At 37.1% G+C, this 19673-nt stretch overlaps 1 protein-coding gene across 7 annotated transcripts in view; it reads right to left on the bottom strand.

The window, feature by feature from the left end:
• The window catches only part of adgrb2 (adhesion G protein-coupled receptor B2), a 336322-nt gene that overhangs the window by 64598 nt on the left and 252051 nt on the right, over nt 1–19673 (bottom strand). The gene's annotated exons all lie outside the window — the stretch shown is intronic.

The following is a 19673-nucleotide window of genomic DNA, read 5'->3' as shown; positions in this document are numbered from 1 at the left end:
GGGGGGGGGGGGGGGGGGCATACAGAGGAGTAGTAGGGAGAGGATTACATTCTGTTCAGGTTAAAGCTAAAGGCCAAAGGTCTTCTTTCTGAATTACCTCATGCTACCCTATCTTCTCTTATACTCCTGGGTTCATTTTCCCTGTTTCTTGTCAGGTCAAAGCTAGATTCTCTTCTTAAACTGGGCATTCTATTCCCATCAGCCCTTGAACACTGGCGATCCCTTTGCCCCAGCTTATTAAGCATCTCTGCTCAGAGAAGGGTTAATACGAGTGAACATATGCCTCATGTTACTGGATTAACCCTCCTACTCAGTCTTACCACCAAGAATTGCGGGTAGATCTGTATAACTTCATATACCACTGAGATATATGCTCAGTTCAGGGTTCAATTTAATGTTATATGCACAAGTGCAATGTGCACATCAATCTTAAATGCAAATCAAATCAAATAAAAAATAAAATAAAATAAGAGCTTTCTGTCAAATAAATGTGGTGCTGTAATCAATAAAGACCAAGAACATCTTGACATTAGTGCCTTCCTGTTGAGTCAGTGCAGCATGAAGATCCCAAGAAATTGCCTTTTTGCTGGACACGTTACACTGTTATGTGAACTACAGGGGGTTTAATCACTCAGACAGCATCGTGTTAATGTGCCCCATCACCAGCTCTTCACAGCACATCATGGTGGATCAGTCTGTAATCATTATACAGGTCACAGTATTTTTCTTTGAAACAAAAAAAAAAAATCAGATTCACACATGAGTGAGATGTCCCCACACAAAGATTAGGAAAACTGTGTTAATTGTTTGTGTTGCTCATAACCGGAGTCACTAATCATGCAGATTTACGCTACAAGCTTTGTAGAATTGTACAGTACGAACGTTATTTCCCTTAACCAGGAAATTAACGTTCTTAGAATTGACAAGACAGTTGACCCTGAGAGGTCATCTAAATATCTACAGCGGATCTAAAATATGAATAGTTAATTATAACTAGTTATGGTTAGTTATTCATATTTCACATGAGCTGATTCGTTACATTTATTACTCCTGATAACCCTTCAAAGGTCATACCTTGGCCAAAAAGTAAATCCACACTTCTCTTTTGAATTTTCAGTGCTGCTTTTGGGAGATAATAATAATTCAGTGAAAATCTGTAGAGCATTCTACCATCTGCTGGTTGGCATGATTAAAGTCTTCCGCAATCAGGGACACAGCATCAAGGTAGATACTTTCATAGCTCTTAATATTAGTTCACAAAATGTATTTTCTTGATCTAAATGGGTAGAATATTTATTTAATAGTGAGATATTCAAAGTTGGGACAACAAATCACTTCAGAATGTGTTTTAATCAGGACACCATAAATTTACAGTTAAACATACACCTCCTTAAGCTGGTCTCATCTCATTCTCCATGGTCCGTAATAGTATTTTTATTTTTTTATCTGCCAATTTTAAAAGACTATTGGAGACTAATGTTCATCTCTGGGATGAAAGTTAACTGATGTAACTGACTGTCAATTCAAATCAGTTGTTATTATCATTGTAAACAAATTATTTTGTTTAATTTATTACACAGAGCTATGAAAGATTTTTTTTTCACTACAGAATAAACATAAAAAATGGCATTCCATGGCAGAGAAAAAAAATGAATTCTGAGAGAAAAAAAAAATTGTGAGATATAAAATCACAATTATGAGAAAGTCTCAATTAAATTTTTTAATTTATTTATTTATTTATTTAAAATTGTATTTATTTATTTATTTTTATTTATTTTTTATTCCATGGTGGAAATAAGCTTCCATACTGAATAGTGATTCAATAAAGTAACTTTTTAAATGTTATGGTTATTATCTGTTTTGGTTTGGTTGTCTGTGTTTCCTTTGTCCTGCCTTGTTTGTTTCCATGGTTTTTGATTCATTAGCTCCACACCTGTTTCTGTTTCTCCCTGATTACGTTCCCAGTATTTAAAACCTGTGTTCTCCATTATTCCTTTGTCTGCTCTTGAGTTGATTCCCCTATGTGCTACATGAGTGTCTGCCTGCCCTGTATTTCCCCGAAGCAAAGATTAAAAGACTGTATTTTGAGTTTACACATGTGTCTCCTCGTTCCACCTCTGTAGCCATTACGTAACAGAATAGCAGACCCACAAAGTGAGTAATATTAGCGGCGTTTTTCTTTTTTGTTGTTCTGTTTCTCCCCTCTTGCGGAATGGCAATCCCAGCCGTTCAACTCCTTTGCCTGGAGCAACCGGACCGTTCGCTGGAGGACCATACCAGGGACTTTGTAGATCTGGCGTGCCTTACACACTTCCCGGATTGCTCACTCTGCATATTCTATCACACCAGCCTGAGCGAGCGGTGCAAGGCACGCCTACCCGCGAACGGTCCCAAGGAGGATTTCGCCGCTTTCGTGGAGTGGGTGCTGGAGAGAAATGGACTGTATTTCTCCGTCTGCCCCGCCGAGGAGGACATCTCCAGTCCCACTCACGAACCAGAGACCAGCCAGCCGTCATCCCACTGCACGGAGCAGATGCCTGAGCCCACCGCAAACGGAGAGCCTGAGCCTACCGCGACACGAGAGCCAGCGTGCAAAACCGCGACTGAGCCGATCGTCACCCAGGAGCATGAGCCTCAAGACCGTTCTGACCAGGTGCGTGAGCCGGCAACATCGCCCGTCCCCAAGGGAGTGCTGGTGGAGATCGAGGGCTTGGAGGGAAACCCCGCCCACACTCCCGCCACTGAGGGTGAGCTGCAACTGGTCACTGGACTACATTATGAGGAACTAATGGACTGTTTCAAAGTGGATTTAATAGACTGGTTTGGGGAGGCATTACCCAGTTATCCTAAGTATCCGCTGGTTCCGTCCAGCTCCTGTCCTCCAGTGTCCCCTCCCAGCCTCCCTCTACCGCCTCCTCTTAAAGGACCAGTCAGTTCCTCAGCCCCATCTCCGCTGTTGCCTGTCAGTCCCTCACCCTCAGCGTCATCTGGGCACTCTGATTCAACTAGGGACCTCCAGTCTCCAGCTCTGCCTTGGTGTGAGGATTCCCTGCCTCCGCCTCCAGCCCCTGAGCCCTGGACTCCACCTCGGTCCTTCGACCCTTCGGCTCCGCCTAGGCTCAAAGCTCCCTCGTCTCCACCATGGCCGTTCAGGGAGGGGGTGAACTGTTATGGTTATGATCTGTTTTGGTTTGGTTGTCTGTGTTTCCTTTCTCCTGCCTTGTTTGTTTCCATGGTTTTTGATTAATTAGCTCCACACCTGTTTCTGTTTTTCTCTGATTACGTTCCCAGTATTTAAAACCTGTGTTCTCCATTATTCCTTTGTCTGCTATTGAGTTGATTCCCCTATGTGCTATGTGAGTGTCTGCCTGCCCTGTATTTCCCCGAAGCAAAGATTAAAAGACTATATTTTGAGTTTACACCTGTGTCTCCTCGTCTCCTTGTTCCACCTCCATAGACATTACATAACATTAAATACATTTTTCAAGATGATTAAGATAAAACAGAGCAAATAGTATCTTAATAGAATCACTGACAAGCGTAGTTCAAGTTCACAGAGCAGTCCCACACCACTTCATCTGCTCCTGCATCCAGTGTTCCTGTGGATACATTACTGAATGAATGATGCATTTATATAGGGCTTTATTTTTCCTTATTATTTATTCTTCCTCTTCAGGTTCTTGGAATAGGAAGTGCAGGCAGATGATCTGCGATAGTGGTGTGGCAGTAATCAAGAGCATTCATACAGGGCAGGAGGCATGCTGGTAATATTTCTAAAGAACTGTCTGCAGGTTGGCATGATTAAAGTCTCCTGCAATCAGGGAAGCAGCACCAGGGTGGGTACTTCCATAGCTGTTAAAGGGACAGTTCACCCAAAAATTAAAATTCTGTCAACATTTGCTCACGTCGTTCCAAACCTGTATGACTGGCTTTCTTTCTGTAGAACATAAAAAAGAAGAAGATATTTTGAGAAATGTCTCAGTGTGTTTTTCCCATTGAAAGTCAATGGCAACCAAAACTGTATGGTTACCAACATTTTGTAACCTCTTGAGGGTGAGTAAAAGATGACAGAATTTTAATTTTAGAGTGAACTTACTGATCTGATTAGAGAAGAATATAGTTTGCATACATGGTCAAAATAAAATCCCATAGAAATGCTGCTATTTAACAGTGATATTATATGTTGGAACAACAAGAAAATCAGAAAACCAGAAGCTTAACATGAGACATATGCAACCTTTCAATCTGTGTGATCCATCAAGCTTCACAACTTCAGTTATATTAGGGGTCAGCTAGGGCTTGTTGAGACAGAATCTAACCATAAGTTATGGCCAGCTAAAGGCTTAACCTCTCTGTCAGTTTGTTCATCTCGTTCTCCACGGACTTCATGCTGAACAGAAGGACTCTCACAAATAGGGTCAAGTATAGAACACCAAGATAATTCTTTCAAACTAGACAGTATAAATCCTATACATACAGTGGGGTTCTGAGTCTGAGATCACTCGTAAAAATGCTTCACAGTTTACTAATAAAAAAAGTAAATAAATACCTTTTAAATAAATTAATGATTTTAACTAAATTAATTTAAATTTATATAAATTATTTAAAGTAAATAATTTTAAATAAATCAATCAATAAATGAATATATTCAACCTTCACTGGGCATATACAGTACACTCACAGTAAGCAGTATGTTATATATAGTAAATCTCAATTGCCTGATTGTAATAATTTAGAACTATATTATCGCCCAGTGATATATTAAAAGTTTTATATATAGTACAACCTACTTTACCTGCATATAGTATACTAACGTAAAGCAATATATATATATACATATACTATTTAGCAAATCTCCGCTGAGTGATTGTTTACAAGCTGTATTATCACACAGTGTTATATATAGTAAATCTCAATTGCCTGATTGTAATAATTTAGAACTATATTATCGCCCAGTGATATATTAAAAGTTTTATATATAGTACAACCTACTTTACCTGCATATAGTATACTAACGTAAAGCAATATATATATATACATATACTATTTAGCAAATCCCCGCTGAGTGTGTTTTTACAATCTGTATTATCACACAGCTCTCTCTCTCTCTCTCTCTCTCTCTCTCTCTCTCTCTCTCTCTCTCTCTCTATACTGTATATAAAGTTGGATATCCTACTTCATATATACACCAACATAAAGATTTATATTCTAAAAATTAAATCTCAGCTGCCTGGTTGCTAGTATCATCGCAAAATGTAAATATATTGTCGCCCAGCTCTAATCTGCTAAATGTGACTATAAGGCATAAATATATTAATATATTATACACATTACAGTCACGATTTTCTGTAATTCTGGTATGAAACCATGTGTATTGTGAAATAAATGATCTATGAAAATAAAAATAAATAAATAAATAAATAAATTAATAAATAAAGATAATAACAATAACAACAACAACAATAATAATAATAATAATAATAATAATAATTACCAGCCTTACAAACATTTTGTGTTAAAAGTTTAATTTAAAATGTAACATGAATTTAACATGAATGTTACTTGTTTCTGAAGAGCATCTTGTGCTTCAATGTATTGTAAACATTTGACCATCTGACATTTTGGCTCAATTCACATGCTCAGTGTCATTAATTTGCTTATTGGTTCAGTGACCAACAAATATTTGTTTTTCATTTAACACCAAAGACATTCTGACCCCACTGTATACGGTTCAATAGTCACTATTAGGTCAAATGCAGTCATAAATATAATTGAAATGACCAGCGTGCGTAAACACGCAACAATCTCTCACTCTCCAGTGCCACGACACTGCACAGGTCTATTTCTATAGACAAAACCCTCTCTTTATGTAGCATTTCCATTAAAAACACAAATCTTTTGATTTTCAGTCAGCTTAATCAGCTCTTCTCTGTGACCAAAACACTTGACAGGATGGCTTTAAACGCCATGGCAGAGACTCAAATAAATAACACTGAATGTTCTTTAGGAGAGCCTGAAATGGGTACAGGTTTGCGTTTATAAAGCTTGCAGCTGTTTAGAACAAGCTGTGAATTGGCTTGAATATGAAGTCCTCATTCATGCACTTACAGCTCAATTGGCCTTCTGGTGTGGACCGGTCAGGCTTCCACACAAAGCATTCATGACTAAACAGCCTTTGTGAACAAAGATCCCAAAAGCTTGTGTGTGGGTTGTGGCACTGGCCTACCAACAGTGCATACCGTGCGTATCTATGTGTGCACATCTGTTCTCTGTAAACCTGTGAGAGTGTTTGTGTACAAAGGAAAAGTAGGCAAGGGAAAAAGAGGCGATAAAAAAGCTTATAGAGTGGGAGAGAGCTCAGAGTGGGTAGAGGTGTGGCAGCAGCGTTTTTACTGAAACTGGCAGATGCAGGTGTAACAGGTGGCACTGGGAGAGGTGCTGCCAACCTTCACTCTCATATTTTGCTTAGCCTATTGTCCCTGGCATATTAATTGCCAACATTATGCCTCTGCCGGCTTTGGTTTGGCCATTTTAACCATTTTAGTATGCCAGCAGCCTGAAAAATTACTATAGATGTTGTCTCTTCCACAGAAATGCCACTGGCAGAGTAGATGGGAGAATTTCTCCTAATGTGAAACTGAAAACTCTGAAGCGCTAGGGGTGTATGCACAGAATATCAGCCTCTGTGAGAATAGAGCACAACAGCTGGGTTTTGAAAGCAACAATCACATTCATTTTTTCCATAGAGAAAAAGCCTCAAAAGTTTTTGTCGGATGGTAGACTACCGTTATCAGCAGTCTTTTCCAGTCTTCAGTGTCACATGATCCTTCTGAAATCATTCTAATATGCTGATTTGGTGCTCAAGAATTTTTTAATTACTATTATTAATGTTGAAAACAGTTGTGTTGCTTAATATGTTTGTGAAAACTGTGATATTTATTAACAGCATTTTTTTTAAATAGAAATCTTGTGTAGCATTATATTTAAAAACTGTATTTCAATATTTTCACATTGTACTTTTTTATTTTTATTATGTCATTCCCAAGGATTCATGCACTGATAAAAATGATTCTGTTGTGAAGTAAATTACTATGGAAAAAAACTAATGTAATTTCTACATTAAATAATTTAGACAATAATTAAATAAAATAAAATAAATTCTGTATATGTGTTAGATACTTAGATGATTCGAAGTAAACCTTATGCTTTAATAGCATGGATTTTTCAGTGCTTGCTAGAGTTAAGTTTACAAAGAATGACTGAGTAAAATGTACTTGAGTATTGCAGAGTAAACATCAAATGAATAAGTAGAAATTACTCAACAAACCTACTGGCCAAGTTCAACTTACTTATTTTCTTTGTTAATTTTACATAACTTAATTAAGTATATTTGACTTAATTCCATTCATAAATTTACTTTTAAAATATGTGTGCAAAAACCTGCAAAAGAATGTGTGGGATGCATAGTTCATTGCCTACAGTAAATTTTCATATTTTGACTTTTATACATCAAATCAAAGTTTGTATCGCTGTGATTCATCTCAGAGCTGGCTGGCTTTGTTCATGGCTCTGAACTCTTAACTGAATAAAAATACTCTGGTAACCAAGGCCGCTGAAATTGTATATGGTTACTGTTGTGCTCCATAAAAGAGAGTGAAACAGAAAGAGAGAGAAAACGTATCCTTTCTTTGGCAGCTTTAGCAGAGGTCTAATTTCCAATTCATCACCACATCTACAACAGATGTGTGAACGCTAGACAGCATGAAGTGACAACAGCATAAAAACAACCAAAACTAATGAATGGAAAGGAAGAATCTCATATACAAAAGAGAGATTGAGAAAGACAGCTACTTTTTTAAACATACTGAAAAAAATAAATAATAAAACATCTGTAAGTATTACAGCTCTATACTGGATTACTAGGGGCAGATTCTCATCCTTCAGCTGATGCCATGTTGCAGCCCAATAGCATGAGTCTATCTACACGGAACTGTCAACGCTGTATGTCACTGCGTGACACTACATTTATTATGAATACAATTCCACAAAAACATTAAGCAGCACAAATGTTTTCAACACTGATAATAATGAGAAATGTTTCTTGAGCACCAAATCAGCATATTAGAATGATTTCTGAAGGATCATGTTACACTGAAGACTGGAGTAACGGGTGATGGCAAATTTAGCTTTACATAACAGGAATACAATGTAACATATTTTAACAAAGAAACATGTAATTTAATTTCAGACAAACATAGAAAATAAAGTAGCTGGAACATTTATCAGCAAGCATATACGATATAAGTTCTTGGACCCCTCCTCTTTTCCATATACACTATATCACTGGGACTTCCATCTTGTGCAATCAAACCTCTTCAAATGATTTAGAATGCAGTAGCACAATTGATCCTCAACGAGCCCAAAAGGGCCCACATCACACATCTCTTTATCTCCCTGCACTATTTTAGAGTGAACTTACTGATCTGATTAGAGAAGAATATAGTTTGCATACATGGTCAAAATAAAATCCCATAGAAATGCTGCTATTTAACAGTGATATTATATGTTGGAACAACAAGAAAATCAGAAAACCAGAAGCTTAACATGAGACATATGCAACCTTTCAATCTGTGTGATCCATCAAGCTTCACAACTTCAGTTATATTAGGGGTCAGCTAGGGCTTGTTGAGACAGAATCTAACCATAAGTTATGGCCAGCTAAAGGCTTAACCTCTCTGTCAGTTTGTTCATCTCGTTCTCCACGGACTTCATGCTGAACAGAAGGACTCTCACAAATAGGGTCAAGTATAGAACACCAAGATAATTCTTTCAAACTAGACAGTATAAATCCTATACATACAGTGGGGTTCTGAGTCTGAGATCACTCGTAAAAATGCTTCACAGTTTACTAATAAAAAAAGTAAATAAATACCTTTTAAATAAATTAATGATTTTAACTAAATTAATTTAAATTTATATAAATTATTTAAAGTAAATAATTTTAAATAAATCAATCAATAAATGAATATATTCAACCTTCACTGGGCATATACAGTACACTCACAGTAAGCAGTATGTTATATATAGTAAATCTCAATTGCCTGATTGTAATAATTTAGAACTATATTATCGCCCAGTGATATATTAAAAGTTTTATATATAGTACAACCTACTTTACCTGCATATAGTATACTAACGTAAAGCAATATATATATATACATATACTATTTAGCAAATCTCCGCTGAGTGATTGTTTACAAGCTGTATTATCACACAGCTCTCTCTCTCTCTCTCTCTCTCTCTCTCTCTCTCTCTCTCTCTCTCTCTCTATACTGTATATAAAGTTGGATATCCTACTTCATATATACACCAACATAAAGATTTATATTCTAAAAATTAAATCTCAGCTGCCTGGTTGCTAGTATCATCGCAAAATGTAAATATATTGTCGCCCAGCTCTAATCTGCTAAATGTGACTATAAGGCATAAATATATTAATATATTATACACATTACAGTCACGATTTTCTGTAATTCTGGTATGAAACCATGTGTATTGTGAAATAAATGATCTATGAAAATAAAAATAAATAAATAAATAAATAAATTAATAAATAAAGATAATAACAATAACAACAACAACAATAATAATAATAATAATAATAATAATAATAATAATAATAATAATAATAATAATAATAATAATAATAATAATAATAATAATAATAATAATAATAATAATAATAATAATAATAATAATAATAATAATTACCAGCCTTACAAACATTTTGTGTTAAAAGTTTAATTTAAAATGTAACATGAATTTAACATGAATGTTACTTGTTTCTGAAGAGCATCTTGTGCTTCAATGTATTGTAAACATTTGACCATCTGACATTTTGGCTCAATTCACATGCTCAGTGTCATTAATTTGCTTATTGGTTCAGTGACCAACAAATATTTGTTTTTCATTTAACACCAAAGACATTCTGACCCCACTGTATACGGTTCAATAGTCACTATTAGGTCAAATGCAGTCATAAATATAATTGAAATGACCAGCGTGCGTAAACACGCAACAATCTCTCACTCTCCAGTGCCACGACACTGCACAGGTCTATTTCTATAGACAAAACCCTCTCTTTATGTAGCATTTCCATTAAAAACACAAATCTTTTGATTTTCAGTCAGCTTAATCAGCTCTTCTCTGTGACCAAAACACTTGACAGGATGGCTTTAAACGCCATGGCAGAGACTCAAATAAATAACACTGAATGTTCTTTAGGAGAGCCTGAAATGGGTACAGGTTTGCGTTTATAAAGCTTGCAGCTGTTTAGAACAAGCTGTGAATTGGCTTGAATATGAAGTCCTCATTCATGCACTTACAGCTCAATTGGCCTTCTGGTGTGGACCGGTCAGGCTTCCACACAAAGCATTCATGACTAAACAGCCTTTGTGAACAAAGATCCCAAAAGCTTGTGTGTGGGTTGTGGCACTGGCCTACCAACAGTGCATACCGTGCGTATCTATGTGTGCACATCTGTTCTCTGTAAACCTGTGAGAGTGTTTGTGTACAAAGGAAAAGTAGGCAAGGGAAAAAGAGGCGATAAAAAAGCTTATAGAGTGGGAGAGAGCTCAGAGTGGGTAGAGGTGTGGCAGCAGCGTTTTTACTGAAACTGGCAGATGCAGGTGTAACAGGTGGCACTGGGAGAGGTGCTGCCAACCTTCACTCTCATATTTTGCTTAGCCTATTGTCCCTGGCATATTAATTGCCAACATTATGCCTCTGCCGGCTTTGGTTTGGCCATTTTAACCATTTTAGTATGCCAGCAGCCTGAAAAATTACTATAGATGTTGTCTCTTCCACAGAAATGCCACTGGCAGAGTAGATGGGAGAATTTCTCCTAATGTGAAACTGAAAACTCTGAAGCGCTAGGGGTGTATGCACAGAATATCAGCCTCTGTGAGAATAGAGCACAACAGCTGGGTTTTGAAAGCAACAATCACATTCATTTTTTCCATAGAGAAAAAGCCTCAAAAGTTTTTGTCGGATGGTAGACTACCGTTATCAGCAGTCTTTTCCAGTCTTCAGTGTCACATGATCCTTCTGAAATCATTCTAATATGCTGATTTGGTGCTCAAGAATTTTTTAATTACTATTATTAATGTTGAAAACAGTTGTGTTGCTTAATATGTTTGTGAAAACTGTGATATTTATTAACAGCATTTTTTTTAAATAGAAATCTTGTGTAGCATTATATTTAAAAACTGTATTTCAATATTTTCACATTGTACTTTTTTATTTTTATTATGTCATTCCCAAGGATTCATGCACTGATAAAAATGATTCTGTTGTGAAGTAAATTACTATGGAAAAAAACTAATGTAATTTCTACATTAAATAATTTAGACAATAATTAAATAAAATAAAATAAATTCTGTATATGTGTTAGATACTTAGATGATTCGAAGTAAACCTTATGCTTTAATAGCATGGATTTTTCAGTGCTTGCTAGAGTTAAGTTTACAAAGAATGACTGAGTAAAATGTACTTGAGTATTGCAGAGTAAACATCAAATGAATAAGTAGAAATTACTCAACAAACCTACTGGCCAAGTTCAACTTACTTATTTTCTTTGTTAATTTTACATAACTTAATTAAGTATATTTGACTTAATTCCATTCATAAATTTACTTTTAAAATATGTGTGCAAAAACCTGCAAAAGAATGTGTGGGATGCATAGTTCATTGCCTACAGTAAATTTTCATATTTTGACTTTTATACATCAAATCAAAGTTTGTATCGCTGTGATTCATCTCAGAGCTGGCTGGCTTTGTTCATGGCTCTGAACTCTTAACTGAATAAAAATACTCTGGTAACCAAGGCCGCTGAAATTGTATATGGTTACTGTTGTGCTCCATAAAAGAGAGTGAAACAGAAAGAGAGAGAAAACGTATCCTTTCTTTGGCAGCTTTAGCAGAGGTCTAATTTCCAATTCATCACCACATCTACAACAGATGTGTGAACGCTAGACAGCATGAAGTGACAACAGCATAAAAACAACCAAAACTAATGAATGGAAAGGAAGAATCTCATATACAAAAGAGAGATTGAGAAAGACAGCTACTTTTTTAAACATACTGAAAAAAATAAATAATAAAACATCTGTAAGTATTACAGCTCTATACTGGATTACTAGGGGCAGATTCTCATCCTTCAGCTGATGCCATGTTGCAGCCCAATAGCATGAGTCTATCTACACGGAACTGTCAACGCTGTATGTCACTGCGTGACACTACATTTATTATGAATACAATTCCACAAAAACATTAAGCAGCACAAATGTTTTCAACACTGATAATAATGAGAAATGTTTCTTGAGCACCAAATCAGCATATTAGAATGATTTCTGAAGGATCATGTTACACTGAAGACTGGAGTAACGGGTGATGGCAAATTTAGCTTTACATAACAGGAATACAATGTAACATATTTTAACAAAGAAACATGTAATTTAATTTCAGACAAACATAGAAAATAAAGTAGCTGGAACATTTATCAGCAAGCATATACGATATAAGTTCTTGGACCCCTCCTCTTTTCCATATACACTATATCACTGGGACTTCCATCTTGTGCAATCAAACCTCTTCAAATGATTTAGAATGCAGTAGCACAATTGATCCTCAACGAGCCCAAAAGGGCCCACATCACACATCTCTTTATCTCCCTGCACTGGCTACCAAGTTCAAGAGATTGACGCTTGTGTATAGAACAGCCACAGGCTCAGTACCCTCCTACTTCCACTCACTCTTACGAATCTACATCCCTCCAGAAGCCTGAGATCTACACGTGAGCGACGCCTTGTGGTACCATCAAAGACAGTCACAAATCCACTTTCCAGAACATTTTCATTCACTATTCCTGGCTGGTGGAATGATCATCCCACCCCATCCAGAATGCTGTATCCCTGACAATTTTCAAGTGACAGCTGAAGACTCTTTCGTCAACATTTGACTGCATCCTAAAATAAAAAAATAAAAAAACTAATTTCCTTTCTTTTTCCTAAATCCCCCTTTCTAGTACTTGTACTAATCTGAACAATGTCTGAAACTTTGTATTACGAGCAATTCCTGTGATGGATCGCTTGTTGTATTCCTCAATTGTAAGTTGCTTTGGATAAAAGCGTCGGCTAAATTAATAAATGTAAATGTAAGATGCTTCCATTGTGGGCCGCTTTGTTCATCACATTGTGAGTGATCTAGTTTTATCACATCACAACATGCCACATGTAAATATATAGTAATAGTTCAATCAGATAATTTACTAAAGGCACTAAACTTCAAACTAATGCTTCTCCATGATACTCACACTTAAAGAAATCAGCCTCCTTCTTTCCATCTGACACATCTTTTTAACTCTAAACTGGACCTAATTGACTCTCAAACTCTCATTTTCCATCTGACTCCATCATTCTGGTGATATGGAGTTAGGGGGTGTTCCCGAAGCGTGAATCCTTATAAGGGAAAACACGATTCTTAACACCGTGTCTACACCAGACGCGAGCGGTGCGGCGTTACAAAATACTATAGAACCATTGATCTATAATAGAGATTTATTATATATAGATCAATCTATAGAACTCATTATAATCAGTGATGCTGTCTACACTGGATGTGGCGCGGCGCGACACGACAAATCCCCAACAGTAAACTGCTGCCGCATTCTATTTATGACATGCTGAAACAAATTTCAAATGATTTTCAAAGGTCACTTTGCCGCATCCAGTGTAAACAGACTTTAGCTGATGTGGCACGGCGCGACACAACAACTGTCGCGTCCGGTGTAGACACGGTGTAACGGTTGCCTTACACTATGTACATTACAGTACATAAAATTTCACTTACCACATAAACAGAGTAAGGAGAGTGGTGACTGATGACTGAGGACGATGGCGAATGACTTGCAGATCCTCAGTACCACTGACAAACATATAATCTTGTAAAATGTGTGGCAAGTACTCCCGCTCCATAGTATAAAGAGAGTACGTGCGATCGCAAATCTCGAAAGTGAAAGTAAAACTAAAAGCGATCGTCCATTCAAAAGCACGATGCCAGTTTCAATGCCAGGTATGTACAGCACTCTCTCCCACCTTCAATACCACGACTGAGGTGCCCTTGAGCAAGGCACCGAACCCCTAACTGCTCCCCGGGCGCTGCAGCATAAATGACTGCCCACTGCTCCGGGTGTGTGTTCACGGTGTGTGTGTGTTCACTGCTGTGTGTGTGCACTAAAGATGGGTTAAATGCAGAGCACTAATTCCTAGTATGGGTCACCATACTTGGCAACATGTCACGTCACTTTCACTTTTTTCACTTTATAATAGCAGCTCCCTGATGCCGAAATATATATGTAGTATAATTACCCAATTATATAACTGCGAGGACAAATATATAAATAATATTATAAATAAATAATATAATATAAAAATATATATCCTCCCACCTCGTATTAATTCCCTTTAGGGGTTCCGCCTACACGTCATTTTATTTCCGAACACGGTATTGGGATGCGGGGGGAATGGGGGGGAATCACCATGCCGGCTCAACATCGTGATGTCTATCAGCCATCAGCGATGGACGATGGCATTGTCTATCGGCCCAGCCCTAATTTGCCATGTCCACAGATAACCTGCTGAGGTGGAACCTATTCCCATTCATGGGCCTGCAGCCCTAAGCGGCCATACCATAAGACTTGTCCTAAAAAAGCATATCCCACAGCTCCCATTGGGTCTGAGAGCCATAGATGGCATGCAAATTACATAGGGAATTATAGACCGTCTATCCCAGCACACCCTAGGGCAGAGTGAAGCTCCTCAGCAAATAGGAGTCATGTCTATTTTCAGCCCAGGCACTTTAGCCTACTTCACCAGCCTCACACGCTGCATAGCCACCATTTTTTCCCGTTCCTTCTCACTCCGCAATAACTCATTATGACAATAAGAAATGCACTTAGCAGAACCAGGGATCGAGGACAAGGGAAAACAAGAAAAACCTAACACAAACTTAGTCAGACTCGGCATTAATCAAACAGTTGAAACTCTCCGAGGCATATTGTTCCCTCATCGAAGCCCTGAGACCTTCGAGACCAAGCCTCGATCTGCTGTTTGGATGCGCGCCGCAACACTCCACCTGATTCACCCAGTATATACCCACATCAGGAGAGACCGAGTGTCATTTTAGCATATGCTAACGCTATCCTTCAAGTTCCCTGCACACTTGTTATCTTTGAAGTTGGGAGAGAATCGCAGAGTGGTGGGACTGTTTGTCAGGGAGGCGGTGCGAGCCTGAAGCCCAAAACAGGGCACTGATCAATCATCAGGTTCCAAACCTACCAGGAGCTTCCCAAAACAGGACGACCCAAGAGCTTGCTTGGGTGTCGCTAATGTCGACAAGCAGTTAGAACTGCATTATACGAAGATTTGCTGTAGAATAAACCGGTTTACATCCTGTAATTGGGAATTAAATGAACATGCAAGAAGGGACAGTTCTTCTAACAAAAATGAGCTGGGATGTGCATCGCCCAGGAGAGCAGCTATGCTTATTACTGTGTGAGGAATCATATCACCTCAGCGGGGACTTACACTAGGCACTGTGCTAATGAGAAACATGGCTAGCGTCTTAGCAATTGTACTGGTGTCACAGCGGAGACTGAGCATTTCACTGCGAGGGACTACGCTCATATTAGCATTTACCTCTTTGGTGCTGTTGGCAAACTCCTGATGTTTCATTTCATTCATCTCTTTGGAGTCTAATTGGTTAACAATCTGGACTGGTAATCAAAAGGTTGAGGGTTCAAATCCTGTAGTAATTAATTAGTGGTCAAATTAATTAATATATTGCACAAGATGCCCAGCATTATACTAATAACACATAGAACTAGATTTGCATTTCCTAAAGGAACTACCATTACTGGCAGCAAGCACAGTGAAAGTGCTTTAGCTCTGCATAAATGAACAAGTAAGGAATCAAACATAGTAAGCAAATAAAGAATTTTGAACATTAATAAAATGTGTTTAGTAATAAGCATGCAAGTGTATTGATAAATAAGATTTGGCCATGCTACATGTCGTTCTTTGCCATTTACAATCATGACGACTTCCCTCTCATGGGATAGTAGTCTATGGGATGAATTCTTCAGAACTGTCATTTGGCTTTTTCACCCATTGTTTTTTGAATACAGTCCATGCGTATATAGTACTCATTTGTTGTACTGCTTTTCGTATACAACATAGCAGGGAAGTAGGCATAGTCATAGTTGTTTTCTGTTAGCTGTACTCGAGAATGATGTGCCTGTGTATTATCATTAAAACAAAATACATAAAAACATTTTTGTTAATTAAAATTAATTTAAATAAAGATGGTAATAAATAGCAAAAATACTATTTAGTATGCAAATAATTGCAGGATAGAAGACCAATTAAAATTCAAAATGCAAATACAATCACGATTCCAATGTGAACGGTGAACATTCTAATAATGTACATCAAAAGGAAATTTCACATTTTAATTTTAGATTTCTTAAAGTTCGTAAAAAAACAAAAATATCTAGCACACTTAAGGCTGAAGTTGTCTGCAAAAGATAGTTGGAATAGAGTATGCATGTTAAAATGGTTCGAGCTGAATTAATTGCATAAAATTGAAGAGAAAAAATATGTTTGAGAAACATCAATACAGTTCTGCCTTGCAAACACTGTAAAAGCTGTTTCAACAGACGTTGCTGCTTCAGAGTGACATTAGCTGACCTTTAGAGCTGTTTTACATTGGTTAAGGAACTGTACACCAAAAAGGACACTCATTTTTGCAATTCAAATAGCTCTGCATGCCTTCTCTCAAAATACTTGCAAAAGAACAAAACACAGATAGGGTGAGATATACAAGACCCTATGAAAACCATCCATCTACAACTATTGAACAGCCTAAGAAATCACAATGTCTTACAGGGCAGTTAAAGTTACACCCTGTGGATCGGATAACCTGCAGACATAATGTTTATCTCCATAAAATAGGTATTTATCTGTGCTTCTGTTTGTCTGTATACAGGGGTAGCAAGATTGGTCAACAAGCCTGAGGCAAATTGCAACACTATAGATTCCCTGATACCGAGAGAAAGACCTCCGTCCTTCATCAAACCAGACAGCAAGCATGTTAGTATGCAGGGCAGGTAGGCCTACTTGTTCAAAATGGGCGCATGCGTGTGTCTGTACTAAAGGGGGTAATAACACCAGATCTTAGCGTGCTCTGTCATGTGTGTCTTTGTCTGTGCTTGAGTGTTAATCCTGTGTGACGATGAATCAGTAGCACGGGAAAACTGACAGGCGACAAATTGTTATGGCCTAAAGAAACCGCTATCTTCTCTGTGCCAACAACTCCCATCATCCATCACCTAGTAACTGATCAGCACAGAGTTATGCATACTATGAGGCTAGCATGATAACCAGGAAGCCTTTGAGCTTGTAGTCACTGCATATAAGAAAAGAGGCACTGGCTTAAATAAAAGCTCTGTTTTAAACAAAACAGACCTCTAACCTTAGTAAATAGCAGCGTTTTGCTCTTTGGAAAAGACAGCAGGGGATAAACAGGATCTGTGGGTGATAGCAGCTATACTAAAGATGGCCTGTAATGACAGAAGCTTATGCCACTTTCCCCTCCCTCTCTTCTCGATTAAACACGAAGTTTAACCCATCCGTCTATCTCTCTCTTATTTGCTATTAAACATTTCATCTTTCCTTCTTCCTCCGTATTGTCTTGAGGACAGGGGCTAGAGCTGTCACAATATCTTAATTATGTCTCACTGTACGATACCCACTAAACTATCACAAAAACCAAATAGTATCTTGATACCACTCATTTTGTTTGGATGGGTCATTATTGATGGGGGATGTTCAAACGTATATATTCTTGACAGTTTACACACACACACACACACACACACACACACACACACACACACTACTACTACTACTACCAATAATAATAATAATATAAAAATAAAAATTATTATTATTATTATGATTATAAATGAGTTTTTTATTGATCAGAATTTTATTTAGTTGTATTCTTGAAAAAAAATAATTATAATACATTACAAAATTGTTAGTACAATGGTTATTACACATTAGTATTATTATTATTATTATTATTGTAAACTGTCAAGAATAAATACAAAACAATAAAAACACATTACTAGTACTACTCATTATTATTGTTATTGTTATTATTATTATTATTATTATTATTATTATTATTATTATTATTATTATTATATGTGGTTGTTATTGCTGGGGATGTGTTATGTTGTATTAATTCTTAATAGCTTACACAAATAATCATAATCATAATTATCATTATTATCAATAGTATTATTATTATTATGAGTAGTATTAGTAGTAACAACAACAATAATAATCTAACAAAAATTGTATTTGATACTATTCACTTTCTCACAACATTTCAATGTTCACATGAAACTGAAGGAAGTCCTTGTTCTGCCAAAACTTTTAATCAAGTTTAAGAGTCTATGCAATTAAAAAAATAAAATAAAAAATAAGATCGCATCTTTTAAAGCTAATGTATGTGATTGTCTCATGTCAAAAACTTGACACTTTGGGTTTTCACTTTGGGTTCCTCTTTCTGGTACTGTGATACTACTGAAGTACTGGTATACCATGCAACACTATCAGGGGCTTATTTGTAACATCACATCACACAGTGAGTCTCTTTGCTCTCTTCCGGAGACTCTAACACTGATTCACAAGTCACTCACACTACAGTCTCTCAACAAAACACCAAAACATCCCTTTAACAAGTTCCTAAGACAGTGAAATGCATTTTCCATCACGTCCGACTCTCCTCTAGTTCTCAACTACAAAGCCAAAGAGCAGTCTTGATCTGTAATACTGAGAACATACCAGAGTCTTGGGAGGGCAGAAAGCTCAGAGCAAAACAAGATAAATGTGTTTAGACCGCTGGATATCTGTCAGAGCAGCTGTTTTACTTCACAGGGCCCTATTCAGGACTTTTCCATCAGAGGTTTACAGATTCATAAAAGGGAGAAAACAAATTAGCTCTGTTCCAAAAGTCAGCTGACTTGATGTCTACATAGGCAGAATCCTGCATTCTAAAAGGGAACCTCATATACAGGTGCATCTCAATAAATTAGAATGTCATGGAAAAGTTCATTTATTTCAGTAATTCAACTCAAATTGTGAAACTCGTGTATTCAATGCACACAGACGGAAGTAGATTAAATATTTGGTTCTTTTAATTGTGATGATTTTGGCTCACATTTAACAAAAACCCACCAATTCACTATCTCAACAAATTAGAATACTTCATAAGACCAATAAAAAAAAACATTTTTAGTGAATTGTTGGCCTTCTGGAAAGTATGTTCATTTACTGTACATGCACTCAATACTTGGTAGGGGCTCCTTTTGCTTTAATTACTGCCTCAATTCGGCGTGGCATGGAGGTGATCAGCTTGTGGCACTGCTGAGGTGGTATGGAAGCCCAGGTTTCTTTGACAGTGGCCTTCAACTCATCTGCATTTTTTGGTCTCTTGTTTCTCATATTCCTCTTGACAATACCCCATAGATTCTCTATGGGATTCAG

This window comes from Sinocyclocheilus grahami, unplaced genomic scaffold (genome assembly GCF_001515645.1).
Source record: "Sinocyclocheilus grahami isolate Dianchi unplaced genomic scaffold, SAMN03320097.WGS_v1.1 scaffold289.1, whole genome shotgun sequence".
Taxonomy (NCBI): Eukaryota; Metazoa; Chordata; class Actinopteri; order Cypriniformes; family Cyprinidae; genus Sinocyclocheilus; species Sinocyclocheilus grahami.
Note: the sequence above shows the minus strand (reverse complement) of the source record. Positions and strands in the feature narration are given on the sequence as shown.